Here is a 7,500-nt window from a genome sequence, read left to right on the forward strand (position 1 = left end):
CACATATTGTCCTCAAACATCTCATTTCCAGCACATCCACCCTCCTGCGCACAACTCTATCCATAAGCCCACGCCTCGCAACCATAAAACATTGTTGGAACCACTATTCCTTCAAACATAGCCATTTTTGTTTTACGAGATAATGTTCTCGACTTCCAAACATTCTTCAAGGCTCCCAGAATTTTCGCCCCCTCCCCCACCCTATGATTCACTTCCGCTTCTATGGTTCCATCCACTGCCAGATCCACTCCCAGATATCTAAAACACTTTACTTCCTCCAGTTATTCTCTATTCAAACTTATCTCCCAATTGACTTTACCCTCAACCCTACTGTACCTAATAACCTTGCTCTTATTCACTTATACTCTTAACTTTCTTCTTTCACACACTTTACCAAACTCAGTCACCAGTTTCTGCAGTTTCTCACATGAATCAGCCACCACCGCTGTGTCATCAGCGAACAACAACTGACTCACTTCCCAAGCTCTCTCATGCACAACAGACTGCATACTTGCCCCTCTTTCGAAAACCCTTGCATTCATCTCCCTAACAACCCCATCCATAAACAAATTAAACAACCATGGAGACATCACACACCACTGCCACAAGCCTACACTCACTGAGAACTGATCACTTTCCTCTCTTCTTACACGTACACATGCCTTTTCACTGCTTCTAACAACTTGCCTCCCACACCATATATTCTTAGTACCTTCCACAGAGCATCTCTATCAACTCTATCATATGCCTTCTCCAGATCCATAAATGCTACATACAAATCCATTTGCTTTTGTAAGTATTTCTCACATACATTCTTCAAAGTAAACACCTGATCCACACATCCTCTACCACTTCTGAAACCACACTGCTCTTCCCCAATCTGATGCTCTGTACATGCCTTCACCCTCTCAATCAATACCCTCCCATATAACTTTCCAGGAATACTCAACAAACTTATACCTCTGTAATTTGAGCACTCACTCTTATCCCCTTTGCCTTTGTACAATGGCACTATGCAAGCATTCCGCCAATCCTCAGGCACCTCACCATGAATCATACATACATTAAATAACCTTACCAACCAGTCAACGATACAGTCACCCCCTTTTTTAATAGATTCCACTGCTAACTATCCAAACCTGCTGCCTTACCGGCTTTCATCTTCCGCAAAGCCTTTACTACCTCTTCTCTGTTTACCAAACAATTTTCCCTAACCCTCTCACTTTGCACACCACCTCGACCAAAACACCCTATATCTGCCACTCTATCATCAAACACATTCAACAAACCTTCAAAATACTCACTCCATCTCCTCACATCACCACTACTTGTTATCACCTCCCCATTAGCCCCCTTCACTGAAGTTCCCATTTGCTCCCTTGTCTTACGCACTTTATTCACCTCCTTCCAAAACATCTTTTTATTCTCCCTAAAATCTAATGATACTCTCTCACCCCAACTCTCATTTGCCCTCTTTTTCACCTCTTGCACCTCTCTCTTGACCTCTTGCCTCTTTCTTTTATACATCTCCTACTCATTTGCATTTATTTCCCTGCAAAAATCGTCCAAAAGCCTCTCTCTGCTCTTTCACTAATAATCTTACTTCTTCATCCTCCCACTCGCTACCCTTTCTAATCAACCCACCTCCAACGCTTCTCATGACACAAGCATCTTTTGCGCAATCCATCACTGCTTCCCTAAATACATCCCTTTCCTCCCCCACTCCCCTTACCTCCTTTGTTCTCACCTTTTTCCATTCTGCACTCAGTCTCTCCTGGTACTTCCTCACACAAGTCTCCTTCCCAAGCTCACTTACTCTCACCACTCTCTTCACCCCAACATTCTCTCTTCTTTTCTGAAAACCCATACAAATCTTCACCTTGCCTCCACAAGATGATGATCAGACATCCATCCATTTGCATCTCTCAGCAATTTAACATCCAAAAGTCTCTCTTTCGCGCGCCTATCAATTAACATGTAATCCAATAACGCTCTCTGGCCATCTCTCCTACTTACATACGTATACTTATGTATATCTCGCTTTTTAAACCAGGTATTCCCAATCACCAGTCCTTTCTCAGCACACAAATCCACAAGGTCTTCACCATTTCCATTTACAATACTGAACACCCCAAGTATACCAATTATTCCCTCAACTGCCACATTACTCACCTTTGCATTGAAATCACCCATCACTATAACCCGGTCTTATGCATCAAAACCACTAACACACTCATTCAGCTGCTCCCAAAACACTTGCTCTCATGATCTTTCTTCTCATGCCTAGGTGCATATGCACCAATAATCACCCATGTCTCTCCATCAACTTTCAGTTTTACCCATATCAATCTAGAATTTACTTTCTTACACTCTATCACATACTCCCACAACTCCTGTTTCAGGAGTACTGCTACTCCTTCCCTTGCTCTTGTCCTCTCAGTAACCCCTGACTTTAGTCCCAAGACATTCCCAAACCACTCTTCCCCTTTACCCTTGAGCTTCGTTTCACTGAGAGCCAAAACATCCAGGTTCCTTTCCTCAAACATACTACCTATCTCTCCTTTTTTCTCATCTTGGTTACATCCACACACATTTAGACACCCTAATCTGAGCCTTCGAGGAGGATGAGCACTCCCCGCGTGACTCCTGTTTCCTTCTCGTTTTGGCCTTGTGTAATATGGGAATAGTTTGATGACCATATCCACATCGACGAGATTAGATGTGATTCTAAAATTTGCAAGCAAACAGCATGTCTCTTTCACACCGCTGCTGAGGTGGACTTCTGGCGAGAAGTTAGGTACAATGTTGACTTCCAAGTTTCTCTCAGTGGAGACTCCGGTACAATATCTCCTGCTGGAAAATACTCGTATATCAAATTGTTTCATTAGTCTGCATGTATACGGACTGAATATCATCGATCATTTATCAGACCAACTCTGATTTTTTTTCAGGTCCCCTTGTAAGTTGATGCAGTTCTTATCATTCGTTATATCCCTATCATCACTTAAATCATTTGGTAACATATCAAGGTGTGACTCTAATCTTTCTGGGAATTCGTTTGCAGAAATCAAGAAAAAGAATGGTGCCAGGACTGAGTCCTAAAGTGCGCCAGTGATGACCCAAACTCCTTTCGAAATGGTTCCTCCTCCATTTGTGCTTTGTTCCCTTCCTCTGAAGTATTTTCCATCCGTCGAAGGAGTTCCCCTCCTCATGCCTGCCTGATGATCCATTTTCTGACTAACATCTTTTGTGGTACGGTGTCAGAGCTTTGGTCTAAAACTGAGTTCATTCTCTTAGAGAAGTCTAAAATATTTGTTGAAAATTACGTCCTGAATCTGTGTCGTCTTTCCTTGGGGATAATTTCTCCTTTAAAAATAGCCCTTCCTGACTATCTTATCAAGGGCGTTACAGATCACACTCCTCAGTGAGACTGGCACGACATGTGCCCCTTTCCCACTCTTTTGGCTCCATGCTCTCCTCCAGGGACAGACTACACACTTCTTAAGCTCATACGGATGAACGTAATTAGTAGTTTAATTATGTCCTCTAGCTACTGCAGTGTTTTCCAAGACTATTTCCCCATTACGGTTCTCTGATGTCTAGGTTATGATATCCACTGAGAAAATACTTTTGACCTTGTCATTTAACTCCTCACATATCTCTACATCGTCTTGTATATCTCTCCCCTCTAAATCCTTGGGTCTGAATATGCTGCTCTTGAACTGACTGTTTGCCTCTGATGAATTTATGGGAAAGTTTAGGATTATCTCCTGCCTCGTCCACAATATATTTTCAATGTTTCTCTGTTCCTCTTTCCTTATCTTGTTGTACCCGTTCCTTGCTCTCTTGTCCTTATCAAATACTACTTGACTGTTTTACCCCCTATATCTTCTCACCAGAACGTCCTTAATTTCTTTATTGAACCATATACCTCTCTCTTATCTGATTTTCTCTCTCTATTTGCAGCTAAAGGTATCAATGTTCCATCTCCTTCACTCTTCATCTTACAGGTCTTTTCATAACAGTAGTCCACATTGTGGCTGGCATAGATCTCTATTTCTTGATCTGTATTTTTAAGGAAATTCTTTAGTTCTGTGTAGTGTCTACAATTATGGCTCGTCTTTGACTCTCCCTTCCTTTTTGGTCCTTTCATATCATCATTTAACTACATAATAAGTCTTAAACATTATAATAACATCTCAGGTGGTTTACCATACATGATATTATCTTCCATATCACATTGAGTGAAGATCTACTGATGTGTTATCTCCTCGACTCTCAGTGACATGCTGGTACAGGAGATTTTCCTTATATACTCTGAGAATTTGTGTCTCTATGACTCTCTATCTCCATGAGAAGTTATAGTCTCCCAATTTATTTCTGTTGTGCTTATATTCCCGTACCATCAGACCTCTGCTATCTTCTAGGACTGTGCGTGTCACTGAGTCTTACCCCTATTCTGATAGTTCTTTCGTTAAAATCGTTGGAATTTATTCTGATTCATCAAAATAACTGGAATGATGATGGATTATCAACTCCACTATGCGATATATCATTCCACAGGAACTCTTCTCATCATGTATTGCCTGAATGGGCCACCCACCCTTCCCTTATGTCTCCTCTTTCGTTCTCTGAAGTCACGTATTCCTTCGTCATATTCTTATCTCTTTCGTAGGTCATATCTTTACTTCTCTATAAGCATCAGGTTTGGTTTCCCTGATTCGATTCTTGAACTCCAATTCGTTTTTCTTTACTGTCAGTCGATCTACGTTTGTACACATTAGTCTTAATCAATCATTTGCATCAGTTTACATTTCTAACCTGAGATGGAGAAGGGGAGCTGCTTTCTAACTTCTTTCGATGTTCCCCCATTTTGACTTTTAACTATATTCCGTATTTCTCTCTTGTTCTTCCCTCAATTTATCTATCCTGATGAATGAACACTCTACTGAATTCCTTCTAATCACATAGTTTCTCAGCCTTCTCAAGTACCTCTTGCTGAAACAATTCATATCGACGGCAGTCATTACCGGCCATCCCCGCATGCTTGGTCTACACATATCAATCCTTTTTTTTCCCTAAAGTTGCATTTGGGGCGTACATACTCTCTGTCAATCTACTGATAATTATTTCTTCGTTATCCACCTTGCGTCTTTGGCTAAAATGTGTCCTTTACTAAACCTAAAAATCATGAATGACTTCGATCTATCTACTCCTTAACTCATTAATGTTCTTAATTTTGGTGGAGCCCAGTAATCAGAGAAGTTAAGCAGTGTTGATTCGTCCGCCTCTGTGTACCTCTTGCTATCTTCCGCCAACATGCACTACTATTGAATGTCTTGCACTTTTATTTCATACTGTTTCGGTGAACATATAACATATACATTGATTGTTTTGTCTCTAACGCTGTATATAATTTTCTTTATAACTTCACTTAATGATTTCATCACGTACCTTCTGTTCTCTCCCGTTCTCTACATTCCAGTACGTCAGTCACTACCGTCTGCATCTCTCCACCAGACTCAGATATCGGTCATGTTCCATGTCTTCTATTTTCAACCGTCTCTTGGTCTCTGCATCGTGGGCATTTCCTCTTTGTGCACCTAGCGTATGATGACAGACACTGTCTGGCGTTGTCGACGATGTTCGTCCTTCTGAACTTCGATGGTTGTCAGGAGTGCAACCCAGTCTTGACCTTGGCCATAACTTGAAAAGTTTAAATCAGATACTCATTCAGTTTTGCCTTGTTCATTCTCATCGTCTAAGTAATTCAGTGAATTTAAGACCCTACAAGTCTTATTTGGATTTCGTTTGAGTTAGACCCGTGATGAAAGTGATTTAAGTTGAAACTTAGCCTGTCACATAGCGGAGAAAATTCCCCCTTTGGCCCAGCAAGTTAATACATATGATGCCATATTTTCCAAGTAGTGTTTCCACCCATTCTCATTTCGCAGCCAGTAACCATGAAGCACTACAGACGACACAGACGTTGTATGGGATAACACTACGGTATAATGTTCACTTGTCTCAGGGTCATCCTGGGTAAAGCTTCCTCACTTTTATCTCTGACTTTTTCCTGAAACTATGTCATCTTTCCTCAGATTTTTTTTCTTATCATATCCTTTGATTGAATCTACCACTCTCCTAATTTCTCTCTCATTTGATGCCGTTTTTCATGATTTTCTTTTTCTTTTTGAATTCTCAGATTCTTAAATTCTTTAGCCATTTGTTGTTAACCTCTGAACCTGTTTCTGTATTTCTGACAAACATTATCCCATCTTTATGGTCCCCAGCTGATTCATCCTTTGATTCCTTCTGCTGGTGTAAGACTCTCACAATCCTCTTCATCCAGCCTCTTCCTGACGGTAAGGTTATGCTTGGTTATCCTTGTCAAACTCCATTTCTGATTCACAATTCTAGCCTAGCTTGGCTCTGGCTTATACCAGACATGTTCCAGGTTTTTAGCATCAGTATAAAGTGATGAACATTCTCACTCAAGACTTCAAAATGTTCACTTTTCCAAGCTTTTATGTTCACAGTCAAAAATTTCACTTTTCCAGGCTTATACGCTTTCGCTCAACCTTTTGTAACAAGAGTAAAGAATTTATCTCAAATGAAAAAAAATCATACGTGTGTATGTGTATTTGAAAGATTTAGAGGGAGTGTATGCTTATGTGTCTGTCATAGATAGTGTGTGTGTTTTGTATATCTATGTTCACGTGTGTAGGTAAATGTGTATAAGAAAGAGACAAATAAATAGTGAGTCTTTGTTTTTGCCGTGTGTGTGTGTGTGTGTGTGTGTGTGTGTGTGTGTGTGTTTGTGTGTGTGTGTGTGTGTGTGTGTGTGTGTGTGTGTGTGTGAATGCATGTGTGCGTATGTGTGTAAGCATCTGCATGTAATATAAACTTTGTCTATCTATTTTTGTCTATGAGAGTCGTCCAGGTAAAGCATGCACAGCTCCACTGTATCTTATCATGGGTAAATGTTGAAGTACCGATCAGTATGGTACGAGTAGATAACATACCGCAGTCCAGATCATCTCGAGTGGAAAATAAAGAGTAAAAGAAACTGAATAAGTATTATTCTGGGCTTCGCATATTAACGTTCACATGACTCTTGAAAGAAGAAATGTTATATGAAGAGATAAATATGGTATCATAACAACCGATCCACGAGTGGCCGTCCTCCACACACAAGATTTGGGAAGCAGCAGATCGTTCACGACAATAATGGCTATAATAATGATATTGATAATGATAATAACGATAATGATAATAATGATGATCATAGTAATAATGATAATAATGGTAATGATAATGATAATGATAATAATGATAATAATAGAAATAATGATAATGATAATGGTAATGATAATGATAATAACAATAATAATAATAAAAATAGTAATGAAAATGAAAATGAATATAATAATGATAATAAAAGTAATAGTAATAATAATAATAATAACGATAATAATGATAATGATAATAATAATAATA

Source organism: Panulirus ornatus, chromosome 17 (assembly GCF_036320965.1).
Source record: "Panulirus ornatus isolate Po-2019 chromosome 17, ASM3632096v1, whole genome shotgun sequence".
Taxonomy (NCBI): Eukaryota; Metazoa; Arthropoda; class Malacostraca; order Decapoda; family Palinuridae; genus Panulirus; species Panulirus ornatus.